At 39.3% G+C, this 18,397-nt stretch overlaps 1 protein-coding gene across 2 annotated transcripts in view; it reads left to right on the top strand.

The window, feature by feature from the left end:
• Positions 1 to 838: 838 nt before the first annotated feature.
• The window catches only part of phf24 (PHD finger protein 24), a 72,469-nt gene continuing 54,910 nt past the window's right edge, over positions 839 to 18,397 (top strand). For both annotated transcript variants that reach the window (XM_033976250.2, XM_055225677.1), the window contains exon 1: positions 839 to 1,324. The gene's annotated coding sequence lies outside the window, so the exon portion shown is untranslated. The remainder of the gene's footprint in view (positions 1,325 to 18,397) is intronic.

The following is an 18,397-nucleotide window of genomic DNA, read 5'->3' as shown; positions in this document are numbered from 1 at the left end:
GGAGTAGCATAACCAAGTGCTGGGCATAATGCACACAAACATCTGTGCAGAATACTAACTGGAGACCCCAAGGTCAAGGTGGGAAACACCTCCAAAGGTAGTGGTCCTGTGGGACTTCCAGATACAGACTGACAGAATGGTGATGGAAAACCAACCAGACATTGTGGTGGTGGATAAACAACAGAGCAAAGCCGTTGTGATGGACATTACAGTTCCATGTGATGGTTACATCAGGAAAAAGGAACATGAGAAACTAAAGAAATACCAGGGGCTCAAAGAAGAGCTGGAGAAGGCCTGGAAGGTCAAGGTATCAGTGGCACCTGTCGTCATCAGAGCACTTGGGGCAGTGACCCCAAAACTGGAGGAGTGGCTATAGCAGATCCCAGGAAAAGGATCAAACATCTCAGTCAAGCAAACAAACATACTTTTATTTTAGTCAGTTATGTATTGTGGCTTTGATTATACACATTACATATAGCCTAATATACGTAAACTAAAGGACAGTTCAATTCAAACGAATGATTCCAAGCCTTTTTCAATATGTCAATGGAAAAAAGCTGTTTCATTTTCCAATAACTGTTGCATGTAAATTTGGCATCTTTCCCCCAAAATCTAGGCTACATGACTTTACCAATGTAATGCGAAATGGCTGCTCAAAACATCAAACGCCCGCCTGACACTTCTCCATCCATCCTCTGCACAAAACCCCTCTGTCATCGCCACTGCTCCTCTCCTCTCCCCTCTCTAGTGAGTATTATTGGCTGTTGGCGTTGCGCGTCTCCCTTTTACGTCATTATTTTCACTTCTGCGGGTTCCCATCGACCCGTCCTGTCAACACTTGTGCCTGCCCGAGCCGAAGGAGCACCACAACTTATTAACCTGCCACATCTAGCCTACGTACGTACACACGACATTAGAAGCTGCGTGGAGAGGTAGCATACAACAGCGCGCATGGAGAAGAAGGAGGAGGAGCAGGCTACTACTCTCATGCACCGCGTAAAAGCGCTGATTTAACTTGAGTGCGCGGACACGAAGAGACTGACTGCAGCCAGACGTAACCAAGCGGGAAAGAACAAGCCAGGAAGCCAGAATTCAGCACCGGAGCTGTCCATTCACGGCCCCAACACGGGATACCACACCGCGTCTTAAGACATTCTTTTCGGGACTAAACTGCAGCGCGCCCGTGCCATTTTTTTGGTTTTGTTTTTGTTTTTTGCGCGCGCTTTGGCCACTTCTGCGTTCCTGTAAAGTGTTTTCTTGCCATGCTGAAAGGATAAAGTCGCACCAAGTCTGTAACCTCAGCCTACACACCCTTTAAAAAACGGTGAGTGAGTCGTCTTCTTGGCTGCTTCACGATTTTGGCGTGCTGTCCAAAAAATGTTACGTAAGTGCGAATGGGTAGCAGTTACGATGGGTTACTTTTGTTTTCTTGGTGTTGGGAGCTCGGTTTTTATCCGGAGAATGGATGTAAGGGGGAAGCCTCATTACAGATGCTCGTATGGGAAGAATATTTAGGTCAGGAGGGTGCACATGGGTGTGGATGTGCACCGCTGTTACGCGTTGCTCCACTCCGGACTACCGCTCCATATACTTTGAGGGTCACGTTCGTTGTTGTCCCAAAAAATGTGTCACGAAAACAAATTGCAAAGATGTAACACTTTGTTGGAATAGAATTTAGTCTTTCTAGTTCATCCCAATTAGAACATTTTAGGAGAGCGCTTGCAAGTGTACTATTAAATGTCTTTATGTGTCCACAGTGTTCTCATGGACTAATATGGGGATGATTTGAACAAATGTTTCAGAATGTTTTACCCCAAATTGTGATCAAACCTTCAATTTTCATGTAAAACTTTTAATAACCTACAGAAAAAGTCAGTGTTGTTCTCTTAAGATAGGATAGGATTGACATGAGATAAGAAACCACACTAACATAGGCAGAACAAGCACATCTTCTTAGGTTGGAAAAAAAGAATCATTGCTAAAGTTTACACTACAATCAGTAACATAATACTGATGTGGTTAGTTTTGTCAAGATGCTTTCCTATATGTAACCGTCTCACAACCTTCAAGTAAATGTGAACCAGACCAAATCTTGCTCTCTCTGACCCATCTACTTGTAGTCTGCTTGTAGCCACGCCCACAGAGGAGGGAGGTTGGTGGGAAAGTTGATCTAGAGGGTCAGTTATGTCAGTTTATGGTCAGTAAGGTGATTGACAGATGGACATTGATTTTTTACTTAAGTTGGAAGTACTGTTACTGCTATTACTTGCACATAATCTAAAAAAAGTCTATCATATATTAGATTAGAACATTTTCTTGACAAGCCTTAAGTGCATTGCCCTCTTGTAAATCAGACTAAATAATTTAAAAGTGTAGAGTCTGCTAGTCCAGATGGAAATGCTATTACCTTGCCTGGAATATTCCACAGTGTTGGTAAGAATGCCTTGATAAGCATGCATTCTTACTGTCAGTGTGGTCGTCTCTCCGCAGATTTGACCCTTAACCTGGCCTGACATGATAGTGTCACCTGTATGTTTCCATAGAGAAGGATAATTTGGATCTGCATTGCCTTGATGATAGCTCTTCTTCCTAGTGAAAACAAAGTTATTAATTAAATCACAATATGGCAGTTCACAATTTAATATGCATAAACCCTTAAATAGATCAATACATCATATACATTCTTAACAATGTTTCAATAAAGTTTTTTTTTTTTCTTAATGCATTGATACTTTCAAAGCTTGTCAAGTTTGTTGGGAGGCAGTTTCAAGCCTTCATCCCTCTGAACGTAACAGTTTTTTGTCCAGTTGTTGTTGTGTTACAGGCTGAAGAGTAAAATGACCATGAACTGCATGTCATGACAGATTTAAACTTATACAAGCTTACAAGTTGCAGGTGTCTGTAGGTATCTCTGAGGCAACAATGTTTCTGAAAAAGGAATGATGCCATACTGTGGAACACACAAACTGACATCTCCATGGTGACAAGCAGACCTTTAAATTCTTTAGACAGATGGTGAAACCTCAACTAGAAATGTTTCGCAGTGCACCTTTATCAGTAATCTATTATGGATTGTGAAAAGTATCAAAAAATCAAAATCAGATACTAATCAATAAAACTAGTTGATGGAAACTAGATGTAGCTGTATCAGAACAACCATGGACCACTATGGAACCTGCCTGGACGACTGAGAGATTACACAGATATAAGACCACATGGTAATATAAGAAATTACTACAATTTAATCTTGAAAAAGTACTCCAATTTAATTAAAAATGACATTCCATTGTGTCTATTGAGTCTATTCCTAGGTTGAAACAAAACAAAGTCAATGTAGTTTCCTTATGTCATACCATAATTTGTCAATTTTCCAATGTTATAGTAAAACTTATATACTCCCGCCAAAATTTCCAATATTTTTACATCCACATTACACACCATTTTCCCTATGGGTCCACCCCCCGTTGGCTTCTGTGCCCTGGCTGTCTCCTCACGTCCGCCCTGTCCCACTGGAGCCTGCTCTGCTGCTGCTTGTGTCCATTAGCCTGCCCATCAGTCTGTTTACTGCACTATAGTACTCCCAGCCCGCATGTCTCCAATGCATTAGCCTGGAGTGGGTCCTGTTCTTCAGCCAGCCGACTCAGAACATGTACATACAGGAGTGATTGTTATTACTTTGGTCATTCCAGCGCTCCTCACAGTAAGCCATGGGCAGTATGCAGTAATTACTATTGCTTTTTATGGTGGGAATTGTGATACTGCTGCATACGCTTCCAACTTAGTCTTGCATTAGATCACAAGACATTAGATTCTGTTAGGTGTCTCGGTTTAAAGGGGATATACTAAATGTATTGTGTCATGTTGGAACAATGTTTCAGCATTAGCTTACTTAAAGTTGTATTTCGACTGATAAATGCATGTTTAAGTATTTTATTGTCCTGCATTTGAGGCTTGAGTGTTCCATAATTTTTAGTTTTGACCTATGGCTTATCCCTACCCACTTTTCTGGGTAGGGATAAAGTGTCTTGCCCAAGGACACAACACTAGTTTGAGCTTGGATTAGATCAAGTTGACTCTCTTTTAATGCCACAGTATGTAACATTTTAGCTAACACTTGGAACTAAAAGAAAAGCATGTTTGTTTTTTTTATTGTTTTTTTTTTATTGTTTGTTTTTCTTATACTGAAAAACTTTATTTGTTTACTTTGTGTATTTACTGTGACCATGCTTGCATCTCCACAAACCTGACTCTTGTTTGGCCTGGAAATGTTGTTCCTTTGGCTATAATCTTCAACAGTATGACATAAAACCTATGCATATCCATGCAAAATGTTCCAAAGTATGGTTTTACATTCTATTACAATGGAATCATGTCGGTGACATGCCAGCTCCCGAAAGTTACATGTTATATACGTTTCAGGGAGCCACATTTTATGTAAAATCAATTTTTATGAGTGAGTGATAAATGCATGTTTAAGTAATTCTATATTGTCTGACATTTACGGCTTGAGTGTTCCATAAATTTCTGTTCTGTTTCACTTACCTCCTATCTCCACCCACTTCTCTGTAACTTGCAATTTTTTATAAATTATATCTGAGCTTACGAAACACCACATGCCACCTGAGGGCGCAAGGAGTTCAGCAGATTATATTTAGCTAAAACAGTAGCTGCTAGCTTCGAAGTTAAATGCATCTTATTGTAGGCAATCCCCCCACCAAAAAAAAGTGCAGCTTTAAATTGTCCTAAATTAGCATTCTCCCTTAACTCATAGAGCTCCAGTTAGACAGCTTAATCAGGCTGTGCTTTCAATCCATGTATAGAATGACAGATGCATGTATTCCTCCCCTTTGCCTACTCTGTGCTTATAGGCAGTACACTGTCTTGGCACAAGCCCCCTCTCGTTGGCACGTCTCGTTGTGTCCTGGTGCCAGCTTGGTGTCTCCAATGGAAGTCGGGCATTGAGATTTAAATTCCTCTTCATTCATGCACAGTTTGTTTGGTTAGCGCCCAGGCGGAATTTCAAAATTGTGGATGTTTGGAGAGCAAATGATACAAATGCTCTGTTCAGGTGCATGAAGCAGGTAGGGAAGGTAGAACTGTCTAGAAACCCACAACAAGTCTTATGGGGGTATTGATTATGTTTATAATCAGTGTGCAGTCTTCATTTTTGAACAATGTAAAAAAGAAAATTGCAAAGTAGATTGCCCAGATACAGACAGATGAGTGGAGTGTGATGAATAATTTACTGGATAAACTGGCTTTGCCCTCTGCGAGTATAGATGTCAGCAATGCTATGAAGAAGGGAGAAAATTTAGGTTTTTTTTGGGATAAAATATCTCCTTTCTTTTGTCTCACTGAGGAGCCTATGGAATGACCTTTAATGCTATTATAGTTTGTGCAGGCTCTTCCAGAAGTGACATGTCAGTCCACATAGCCTGATACTGATTAATTATCTATCCCATTCATTTTAATAGGACAGTAAAATAAAAACATGAATTTTAACATTTGTTGACATTGCAGAAAAATTGTTGTTGTTTATATGTTCTTTACATCTCCTAGCTCAATTTTCTAAAGTTAACTAACTTGTGTATGAATTGTGGTGCTTGATGAAATAAAACCAAAATCTCATTGTCAAACTCTTGGCCAACTATATATTTGGTGCATTATTGTCTAGGATGTTTATTTTAGAAATACTTATCACATGGTCATCCGCATTTATGCTATTTTACTCAGTTTACAGTTGGACGATATGACCATAATTCTCTGTGCTGTGGCAGTGAAAAAGTGCGATGTGTCACCTTCAGTATTGTCTGTTATGGGAAAAAAAAGTCCCTCTGGAATCTGCAAAGTTTCATATTCAACACAGAACCAATAAAATACTCCATTAAACTCCATTCTAAGCCATCTGACTGATAGTAAACCTCAATTTTCTTGTGAAAATAGCTTCCTTTTAATTTGAATAAATAACTAGTCTACAAAAGCTGAAAACAAATAAGCATTGCTGCAGTTTGAAAGGTTTTACATAGCGCACCTAAACTACTCATCACAGTGGTAGTGTGTGGCTCTGTTTGCCTGTCAAAACAACTGTTGGAGCTCAAACAGCCTGGCTAAAAGAAAAAATCACTTTTTAACACATGGACTTGGAGCAATGTGACGGACACATGGAGCGATGTGGACCGCCAGCAGTTGGACTTAGGAGTGAGTGAAGGGGAGAGAGATGTGAGGATTTTTGGTCAATTAATGATGTATTCTGCATTTAAATTAAACAAAATCATATTGTCCCTTAATAAATTAGCTCTATTTTGTTTATTTTACACACCGTGCCGGTGCTATTTAAGAAAAAATATGTGGTGTAACTAGATGGACAGGAACGTGGTGCAATTATGACGATCATAAAAACAGATATTGGCCAACTCTAACTCATGTCAAGTGACCCTCAGTCTCCAAAACATCCTTGGATTTTCATAGATTGTGATTTTTGGAAGCAAAAGCTAAATCCCCCCTTGAAAATGCAAGTCAAAGTATGAAATAGTAGCCTACCAGCTGTAGCTACAGAAGAGTTTACCATCACCAGCTGATGTGCTTGATGCAAAGTACGTATGTAAAGTGTTTAAAATCAATACTTTATTAGTATGACTATGTAACAGGCAGTCTAATAAAAAAATAAAATAAAAATCCACCCCAGGCTGGCTGTATGATGTGGTATGCTTTTATGCAAGGCTAGGCAGTTCATCGAAAGATCCAGAGATCAGTGGTGAGTATGGTCAGAGTACTTGAATCAAGAGGTCTACAGTCAACTGTAATTTCTGTCAGTAAAAGCATATGTGTGGAGTGGAGCTCAGGCTTTGGAGCAAGAAATTTGATTATTTTTGTGTTTTGTTGTGTTAAATAGCATACATTGAAAGTCTCTATTCCTTATATTTGTGAAATCAATAAACATTTTTACATAAAAATAGTCATTTTGTTTAAATTTTGTTTATGAAAAGACTAAATCAAATCTAACTGAAAATCTAAATTGGGCAATATGTGTTTTCCCAGCTCTACATGGACAGTGTACAACACTACATTAGCCAAGTGTCATAGGAAAGATGCAGGTGCCAGATTATAGTTGGATGCTAATTTACACCTGCAGTCTGTTTGCAGATTGGCGTAAATGCAGATTAAATGTATATAGATCAATTGACCACAAATAAAACAGATATTACATTGGGTCAAATGTGATGGGAAAGCCATCAGACACAAATCCTCACCATATCACTTTTCAGCTCTTTCCCTGTAACCACCCGAACCAAAAAACACAATTTAAAAAAAGGAAAAGTTGATGGTTCAGTTCCTAAAACAGCACTTCACACCCCCCCAAGATATTTAATCACTTTATCATTACTTTTGCTCCTATATATTCCACATCATGGCTCTACACTTCCTTCCAACTTAATCCACGTCCCTCTCAGTGGCCCTAATGCATGCTAATAACTCCTCTGTGTGAGCATTACAGCACCCAGAGTGAACTCGTTAGGGCCATTAGTTCCAGGCCTGTGCATCCCTGGTCCGCGTGGGTGCGATCTTCAGAGAGGGGCTAGACTCATTCCCATCCCCATGAAAGAGCCATCTTTGTGGGGCTCCTAGTTAGCGCCTCCCCCCGCCCCCATCCGCCGGAACACAATAGAGCCTGGTTAGCATTCTCAACACTACTAAGACACAATAGTTTGACAAAGACATCCGGAGGCATCATAAACCAGTATTAGTCACGGTGTTAAAAAGAAATATGAAAATGGTTGAATTTGATGATATTCCTGAGTTGATCACGCCAACATGTTTGCAAATGAGTTAAGGGTCATGATCCCTGCATGTTTATTCAGACAAAATGCCACAGTTACATAACAACAGTAAACAGCTATTGAGATGGAAGTTCAGGCCATGGGAAGGTCTGGGGAAGGCACTGAAGCTAACTGAATGAATGGATTTAGGAGAATACGGGTTTGATTCAACCTAATGTCCCTGTTTAATGGCGGGCCTATCTAATCTGTATTCTAACACATACTTCCTGATTATCAGCCAATAAAATGCTTTCTAATTAGATAAAGACAGCATGTTTTGATGTCAAGAGCTGTGTATACAATATATCTGTACTGGGGCAAGTTTTTGCGCAAATACAAAAAAAAAACATGCACTCTTACTGTCTGTAGACCTGGTGTAGTCATCCGTTTCTATGGCGATGGATATGTTTAATGCCGTACTCTGGAACATTCATGAGAAATCCATAATGTCTCCATGGAAACAAACATGGTGCACCTTTAAATAGTACACTCTATGTAACTGACCCATATCTGCTTGTTGCACTGTGTATTTTTTTGTTGGTTGTCAAATAAAAATGAACCGGTCTTATTAGGCTAATGGTTTGCGTTGACATTTTAATGGCATTTCAGCATTAAAAATTAAAATGTGTGTATTCAGCTAATGAACATGTAAAGGGTTTGCATCCTGAGGCATAGTGACATTGTAAGCAGTTGGCATATGATGTAGGCTCATACCGTAGAGCTAGAAACATGCACTTCCCATCAGGTAATTTCAAATGCCGTATAAGTTTAATATTTGCTCTCAAACTGTCATACACTTAAAGATGCTGTAACGTCTTAAAAACACGAAAAGAACTACCGTAGTCCCTTTTAAACGGTTCAGGGGGCAATCCGAACTTATTCCTCACTTACCTTATGGACTCTGAGCATCCTAATTATTCGCCACGATTAGTTTATTAGCGCATTTCACAACTCTTGGAGACCAGAACGGAATTTTGTCATGACGGTAATGCTTCCAACAACTAGCATGCTAACGCAAACTAGTTATCGGGCAATAAAATGCTTTAGTCTAGTCCAGGGTTAGCTTATTTCCAACTTTGGTGTGTGCGGAAGTGTGAAAGTAGGTTGCTATTGTTGACTGAATTTGGTTGGTAATGTTTAAAATTTGTGAATCAATGCACTGTAGCACAAATTGTTAAATATATTATACATGTTTCTAGCTAATAGATGAAATATTCAAGAAACATTGGTCAAAAAAGGTATTTCCAAACTTCCACAACCAGCCACAGGACATCTTTTCAGCTTTCCCCAAATGGAAAAGATTAATTGAGATAAGCCTTCATAATTACACACCAAGCTGACAATCAGGCCTCTGTGGGGTATCGTGTAATTAAAAAGCCAGTCGAGAGCAAAGTTACAAATTGAAAAAGTGAACATTTGTGAGTGTTTTTCTCTCATATTCTGTCTTCTGCTGTAAATGAACCCGCTCCATGCGCGCCTCAGTATCTATTCACAATCTGGCTTAGCAGCAGATTAGCATTTGATAAAAAAAAGTCTACACTGAATAGCTGATGGTCAAAAATTGTCCTTTAAAGACCTCATATTTCTGAACTTTTAGCAATGTTGTAATGCTGTGGTTTTGGGCGTGTATGAGTAATCCTGCATGCTAGGGCCAACACCTTTTCGAGAGCTTAAAATACTGTTCCATTGTTTTACATCAGACTCTAACTTTTTCTCCATAAAGTTCTTTAATGGCTTCACTGCAACACATCTATTACTCATCCATGGGTTTCACAACAATTCAAAACAGACGATATGTTTTAAATGATCACGGGTACGCAAAATGGTGCATATATAATCATGAACTAATCTATGAATAGTATACTTCAATGTTAGCAACTACTCTTTTTAACCTAATTCTGCTTCCCCTGTTTTACCAGAACAGGGGACTCAAAACATTACATTACAAATTTATATCATATCATATTTATACCTACCTTTTCATTTGTTATTTGAAATGAGCAAAAAAGTTAGAAAATGCACATACATTTTTTTTTCATGTACATTTATAAATTATAGAGCATGAAATAAAGTATTCAGAAGTATTTCAAGTATCTAGAGAACAGCTTTGAATGTATCACTTTTCCATCGGCTTTATAAATGATCCACAGCTGTAGACTTGGTGGGTCATTGTGCACTAGCTTAAATGATAAATTATATTTCTAGTATGGATCTCTATAACTCTCCCCATGGTGACACCTGGAAGGCTGAGGGCTGAATACATAAAGAGATAGCTTAGTCTTCTCCCAGTGGCCTCTACGTGCTGCTACTGAGAGGGAGAAAAGTGAATCCGAAGGCTGGAAGAAGACATACTGGCTAATGCAGGATGCTTTTGCCTGAAGTACACAATTACTCATGTGGTAATTCATTGGAATATTCAGCAGAGACATGTCATTGATAGTAGTGAAGTCACAAGTAAACGGCATCCTCATAAGTGAAAATGTTGTCCATATGTGTAAATTCTTCCTTTTTAAAAGAATTTGGTCGACTAAGACCCCATTGACCATTAAATTGACTAAACAACCATAGGACTACAACCCTATTACATACACTCACCTAAAGGATTATTAGGAACACCTGTTCAATTTCTCCTTAATGCAATTATCTAATCAACCAATCACATGGCAGTTGCTTCAATGCATTTAGGGGTGTGGTCCTGGTCAAGACAATCTCCTGAGCTCCAAACTGAATGTCAGAATGGGAAAGAAAGGTGATTTAAGCAATTTTGAGTGTGGCATGGTTATTTGTGCCAGATGGGCCGGTCTGAGTATTTCACAATCTGCTCAGTTACTGGGATTTTCACGCACAGCCATTTCTAGGGTTTACAAAGAATGATGTGAAAAGGGAAAAACACCCAGTCCTGGGGGCGAAAATGCCTTGTTGATGCTAGAGGTCAGAGGAGAATGGGCCGAGTGATTCAAGCTAATAGAAGAGCTACGTTGACTGAAATAACCACTCGTTACAACTGAGGAATGCAGCAAAGCATTTGTGAAGCCACAACACGCACAACCTTCAGGTGGATGGGCTACAACATCAGAAGACCCCACCGGGTACCACTCATCTCCACTACAAATAGGAAAAAGAGGCTACAATTTGCACGAGCTCACCAAAATTGGACAGTTGAAGACTGGAAAAATGTTGCCTGATCTGATGAGTCTCGATTTCTGTTGAGACATTCAAATGGTACAGTCAGAATTTGGCTGTAAACAGAATGAGAACATGGATCCATCATGCCTCGTTACCACTGTGCAGGCTGGTGGTGGTGGTGTAATGGTGTGGGGATGTTTTCTTGGACACACTTTAGGTCCCTTAGTGCCAATTGGGCATCGTTTAAATGCCACGGGCTACCTGAACATTGTTTCTGACCATGTCCATCCCTTCATGACCACCATGTACCCATCCTCTGATGGCTACTTCCAGCAGGATAATGCACCATGTCCTAAAGCTCGAATCATTTCAAATTGGTTTCTTGAACATGACAATGAGTTCACTGTACTACAATGGCCCCCACAGTCACCAGATCTCAACCCGATAGAGCATCTTTGGGATGTGGTGGAACGGGAGCTTCGTGCCCTGGATGTGCATCCCACAAATCTCCATCAACTGCAAGATGCTCCTATCAATATGGGCCAACATTTCTAAAGAATGAATCAGCACCTTGTTGAATCAATGCCACGTAGAATTAAGGCAGTTCTGAAGGTGAAAGGGGTCAAACACCGTATTAGTATGGTGTTCCTAATAATCCTTCATGTGAGTGTATGTGCAGAACACATATTATGCAAAATTTACTTTTTTTCTGTCTTTCTGTCAGTTAAAAATGTTGGCTGCTTAGTTGCAACATAAATATACCGTATTTTCTAGACTTTAAGTCACACTTTTTTTCATAGTTTGGTATAGACATCTGAGAAAGACTGAACAAAACTGCCCCCTAAAAGAACATCATATTCTGCTGAGTCTGATGACAGCCACACAGTATCATGTACCTCTGGAGTTGACAGAGTTTTTCAGAAGCAACACCAAGGATGAAGAATTCAGTGGATTTAGTGATTTGGAGTGAGATTGAGAATAAACTTGTTAGCTTGTTTTTTATGCTTTAGTGACCTGATTAACTGTTAATATCTTATGTTAACATGCCAGACATGTATTCAGTTTGTTGTCTCTGCTTCATGTAGCTGAATAAATATAAATGTGTTATACTAGCGTGCTGTTCTGCTATGCAACCTGTTTTATTTGTCTTTATTTTATTGTTATTATTAGAACTTGCCTTTAAAGATAAAATGTCTGTTCTTGGTCTTGGATTTTGTAAGATAAATTTCCCCAAAAGATGTGACTTATAGTCCAGTGCGATTAATATATGTTTTTTTCTTCATTATTATGCATTTTTTCACTGGTCCGACTTATACTCCAGAGCGACTTATAGTCCGGAAAATACGGTAACTTATTTTGTGTTGATAGGACCAATAATTCCGGAGAAATACACATTTAAATTTGGAGTGTCTTTCTACAATATAGTAAGCCTAAATGTTTGTGCATGCTATCGCTGTTGGCAGAAACACATGCAACGCTATATTAGGCCTCAAGTTTCACTCATAAATGGTGAGAAAATAGTCGCTTACTTTACATAACTAGGATTATAATGACGGGAAGCACAAGAGTAGAGAAAGAGAAGATAAAAGCTGCGGTTGGATCACAGAGAGGGGTGAGCAGGGGGCAGATGGCACCGGGCACACAGAGGGAAGGAGACCCTGGACTCAAGTTATGCATATTTAAGTAAAAACCTGTGAAATGCAAAGACACATGAGGAGCCATAAAGAGACACCTTGAGCTTTTACCTAAACAAGAGAGCAGTCCTTTTACTGCCACAGGATTGGCTGTAGACCTGTCGATCAAAAATGCACTTTTTCTTTTTTATCATCGAGATCGATCAAAGTTTAGATCACAATCTATTGATCTTTTGATTTTTGTCACAGCCTTAATAATATGTTTTCTTTAACTCGTAAAGTTCCTTTGATTGGTTGAGTCACCTGTGAAACTCACCTATCAAATTTGAGTCCAGCATTGAAAATGTAGAAAACATAGTCTTGTTGAGGCTGCTAACATTCTTGGCCAGTTTATTTATCATCAATATAACCTTGTAGACAATTGAATCTCTTATCTTGTGACTGTATTGGACTTTTAAAGTTGTTACGAGATAGATACCACATCTGCAAGCTGATATAAACAACTGTAAAGATAAAGGTAACATGTCCAAGAGCGACTGGAGTGCAGCGATAATTTAGTCAAAGAGAGATAAGAAATACAAATGGTGTAGCTCTAGCTAGAGAGTTTGACTGACCTCCGGCATTGTTGTTGTAACCTTGGGCAGACTTACCTACATGGAGACACACACTGGAGAAGGCCTGGAAGTGAAGGCATCAGTGGTGCCCATGGTCATTGGAGCACTTGGGGCAGTGACCCCCAAACTGGATGAATGGCTACAGCAGATTCCCGAAAAAACATCAGACATCTCAGTCCAGAAAAGTGTAGTACTAGGAACAGCAAAGATACTGTGCAGAACACTCAAGCTCCCAGGCCTCTGGTAGAGAACCCAAGCATGGAAAAAGGATGAGAACACCCGCAGAGGCTGAGTGTATGTGTGTATTGCCTTGAATGTCTCCCTATAAAAGATTAATGCATCATTAAAGATGCACTACGTAGCTTATCTTATGGAGGGTCCACCACCTGCTTGTCTCCATGCAGATGTTATAGAATGTGCCACAGTATGGCCTTTAACTTTAATTTCCATGGAGAACAAGCAGGTGAAACCACCAGGCCAAGTTTAGGTCTGTGGAGAGGCGATGCCGCTCGCAATAAGAATGCATATTTTTCAAGTCTTGTTTTTTAGCATAATAAAAATAGTTTACTGCCATATTGTGGAACACTTCAGGCAAAGCAATAGCACCTCCAGAGAGACAATCATGGTGGAGGCTCAGGAAAGTTGCATAAGGCACTTTTAATATTGTAATAATTTTATATATCTTGTAGTTAGGTATTGTTTGAGCCAACATCAGGAGAATGAACAAAATCAACTAGACTGGCTATAAAAAGCACTCTGGTGGCACCTTCCCCCTGAAATGATCAATATTTCATTCAACCAAGATGTTCCAGAGTGCTCTGTCACGTCTATCTCTGACACGTATCAAAAACCTGCCTGCAGTTGAATCTAATGTATTTAGACTCCCAAGCAAAAACATGGAACGCAAACAATATGATTCCCTCCACACTCAGCCTGTACCCCTGCGTTGGTAAATCAACAGACAGGAAAAGGGTTAAGGGGTTGGTTTGAATACATTCTGAGCATCTCCGGAGAGTCCATGCATTTGCGTCTCCTGCTACGTGAGGTGATGCCCTCAGAGTGGCCCCATTGGCGGTTTCCATGGTCCACATCTTTTTATAAACCAGGGGCATATGAATGATTTAGAGAGGCAGAGGCAGAAACTACACTGGCTGCTATAAGGATTAGACCTTAGGGACTTAGCATCTTCACTCCCTAGCATGCATGTGTGAGGATGTGTGTTAAATTTACCATTAAAATCAATTTATATGTTTACAGTGTGTCATATTTTTTTTACTACCAACTTCCAAACCTTTAATGAAATCTGTGGCATTATAGACATTAAACAGGCCTATCACGATAACAAATTTTGAAGCATGACATATTGCTACAGAGAAATACTGCGATAAACGATAATATTGAAACTACTTTATGCCACTGGCACAAAGCAGGATTATCCCAGCGAACCAATTTTTAAATAGATAGTATCATTTAAAGGCCTGAGCTGCTGCAACCAATACTGCAGGACATGCGGGAACTCACATACAGGTTTGCCAAATACAATATACACGTTTATACTGCAATACAATCTAACATTTTATTTTGATTTGAGTATATTTCATCTTGACAAGTACAAGTACTGATGGGAGACGTCCATCCATCCATATCCAGGGCCGGGTCGCGGGGGATGGAAGACGTTTTGTACTTAAAATATAAAACTACAAAGAGAAACACAATCTTATTTTGCTTGAATCAAGAAAAAACGCATTCCATTGATCAAATCTTCTCAAAATCAAGTAATTAAGTAATTGTAACCTACCTAGATATTACATTTTGCGGTGTACAACTTACCCATTCAGTTTCATAATGTCAGAGATGTTCAATTGTAGGTAAATTACTCAGAGTGAAATTATTCCTCAAAATAAAATAATCCATAGTGTTGTGACTTTGCTGCCACACTAATATTGAATGATGCACTCTCTCTTCTCCTCTGTCAGAGCTCACTTTAAAATGATGTATTGGTTTTTGTTGTATGTCACAGATGAAAACGATCATTCATAACCATTGTCTTGTGTAGTCAGGTGTCTGGCGTGCAGATAAGATGACAATCAGAGCTGCGATGAGAAAACAGACTTATTGCGACGTTCTCCCTGACAGTTACTTAGCAGTACAACGAGAAACACTGAGGCGAGTAATAGTAGTTCTCAGTCTAGTAGCGATGTAGCACAGTGGGAATAATGAACTGTAAGAAGGCACATAAATGAGTTTGAAGTAGTAATAGTAGTACTAGCAATGCATTTTTAGTGTACAAACTGGAGAAATGCTTGAAGAGGGGAGTACTTTTAATGATAAGAGAGAAAAGTTGACCAGATATCCAGTATTTGCATAAGGCTGTAAAACGAGCCAGCTTGCAGTGTACTTTTCCAATCAAGGAATATAGTGATATTTATGCACTTTTGTGGTAAATGTCTATTCACTGGGACTTTAATACTTGAAACTCGATACTTGGGACTATTGGTTTACTGGAATAGATCCAAGATTTTCCATTTTGTCAGTATCGTCCATCCTAAAGCGATTCACTTTATTCTGGAAGTTGCTGTAGGCGCCTCCGTTGTACTTCGGGTTGTATTATTTTGCATGGGGCTGCAGATCTTGACAGAAAATAAGTTCTGAAGCTGCCACCATAAAGAAAGTGCAGTTTAGTTGCATTTATGGCAAAAGTGGGCGGGGCAGAATAAGGTTAATAGTAACAGCAATACAAGTAGTAATAAGTTATAATTGAAGTGGCAGTAGATACATAGATAGATTAAGTACTACTTTTATTATAGTGTGGTAGAAATGTTTGTAGCTGACTAGTAGTTGCTTTAACAAGTAGTGAAAGGGGTAGCAGACCCAATAGAAATGCAATAGTATTTGTAACAGTAGCACAAGTAGATGGAGCAGTAATTAGTCTTAAGCAGTTGTTGAATTAGTATTGCAGGTTTTGTGTAAGTTACAGTAATACTATTATGGGGTAGTTCATCTCTACCAGCAATAGCAGTAACAGTAGTAACCATATCTCCAGGTCTGATCCATAGTAAAAGCCAAAGTTAAATCTGTCAACCGGACACAACGTTTTGTCCAGTAGTAACCATAGTGATAAAAATACTGGTTGCAGCTTCAAAAGTAGCCGTATTAAATATTATAAACTGCTTTACCAAAGACATGCAGTGACCCCATTCTGCCAGAACTCATAAAACACAAAACACGCAAATGCCTCATTACAAATTCATATCTTAACCTGAAAATGACAAGGTCTTTGGTGCTAACAAAGACTTTCACATTCTCCATTGTTTATAACACATCTGTGGCTTCCTGGCTTTGATTTCCCCTCCCAGCCTTTTCCAAAACACGGAGTCTCCAACTATTCCAGCTTGTATTCTCATTACAGTCTATTACGCAGTATGGAAAAATGAATGGGCGAGATATGATTTATTAATAATTCAGGAAACAGGGTCCGGCGTTTCCAATTTCAGTTTGCGTTGTTGTAATAACTGAGTGCAGGGCTAGCAGGGATGACACGGCTCTGCATCGACTTGCTCTGCTGTCCATCTGTTCCTGTTTGATTATCATTCATCAGAGGAAGCAGAGGAGTGAGGCTATTACACAATTAGGGTGAAAGTTTGATGCATGCTAAGAAGTCAAATGGGTCCAATAAGGTTCATTTGGTCGTCTCTGGATTTATTTGAGCGGACCAAAGTTTAAAATACAGGTAGGGCTTTCAGTATCCTCTTAAGGAAACATATGTGAGAAGGAAATAATAAAGATGTGCTAGTGTTATTACAATACTAAAATTTTTGCTACTCAACACCGATTCCGCAGTGCTAATAAAATAAGACTCTTTTTTTAGACAACAGAATGAGATTTTCAGCATTAAATAATAGTACTCTCTTGTATATTACCATGTAGTCTGTGTAATCCCTCAGTCAGGTAGGTTCCATAGTGGTCCGTGGGTGTAGACTAGTCTCTTATACTGATACAGCTCAAGATCATTCTAAAAGTATTCACGATTGGTTCATTTCTGTCCTGTGAATGTGTCTTTTTCAGTATCAATACCTGGTCAAATGAGGGTCTAGTTTTGTTAATGGTTTTCGTATGGATTATTCTCCGATTTTCAGTCCTTTTGACAACCCTAAATGGTGCGCACGACACATGTTATGGACTGGGGCAGAGAAAAAATCATTCAAACAGAGGACAACAAACATCATTGCTGGATTAATGAGGCAATTAAAATATAGAAACATGCCCATGAGACTGTAAACTGGGACAAGATAGCTTTTTTACTGTCACACACCTGGTATACTGTCCTGAAGAAGCCGTACTGCAGATGGCACTGTTGTCCTGTCTCCACCGGGCAACATCACGTGACCACCCCGAGGAAGAGGAACTAAAATTAGATTTGAAAAAAGACTATGCTAAAATAAATACAATGGATGGTTAATGAATGATTTTACCAGCATTGATATACTGTGTGAAATATTTAGGGCTGAGCAATTAATTGAAAGATAAAAATATCAAGAGATTGCAGTTCAGTTATGTTTAATCGTCAATCCTCTGTCAGTAAAAGTATGTGGTTTGGAGCAGACAGAAGACTTCTTTTCTGTGTTAAATGGCACTAATTTCAAGTCTGTTTTGTTTATCTTCATAAGATCAATACAAAGAGCCATTTTTGTTTTGTTTTTGAAAATACTAAACAAAATCAAATTGGAAATCAAAATCCATGAATATGAGGGAAAAATAAGTATTTTAAAATAAGTATTTTATTTATGGCAAATGTTGGGTGGAAGAGCCACTGTGCAATGTGCAAAAGGACTGATATTAAACATCGGTCAAATCTGCTCTTTCCTCAAGCAGCTAGCTAGCATCTCTAGCTAGGTAGTGTCAGCCACTGGACATGAATATATTGTCAAAACTATTGAGGCAGTTCAGCTTAGTTCACTTCCTGCTGTTTAAATTTACATGTGCTAACCATTACTGTGGGTTAGTACAGAACGGGAATATGTTTTTTTCACCGAGCTGTGTGCCTCTTATCTGGGACCTTGTCACGGAAGAAGCAGTCTAAACAGGGGCTCCCAGACTTCCCTCACCCCAGACACTTCCTCCAGCTCCTCTGGTGAGACCCTAAGGTGTTCCCAGGCTAGTCGAGAGGCATAGTCCCTCCAGCGTGTCCTGGATCTCCCACAGGGCC

Source organism: Periophthalmus magnuspinnatus, chromosome 12 (assembly GCF_009829125.3).
Source record: "Periophthalmus magnuspinnatus isolate fPerMag1 chromosome 12, fPerMag1.2.pri, whole genome shotgun sequence".
NCBI classification, from domain to species: Eukaryota; Metazoa; Chordata; class Actinopteri; order Gobiiformes; family Gobiidae; genus Periophthalmus; species Periophthalmus magnuspinnatus.
Note: the sequence above shows the minus strand (reverse complement) of the source record. Positions and strands in the feature narration are given on the sequence as shown.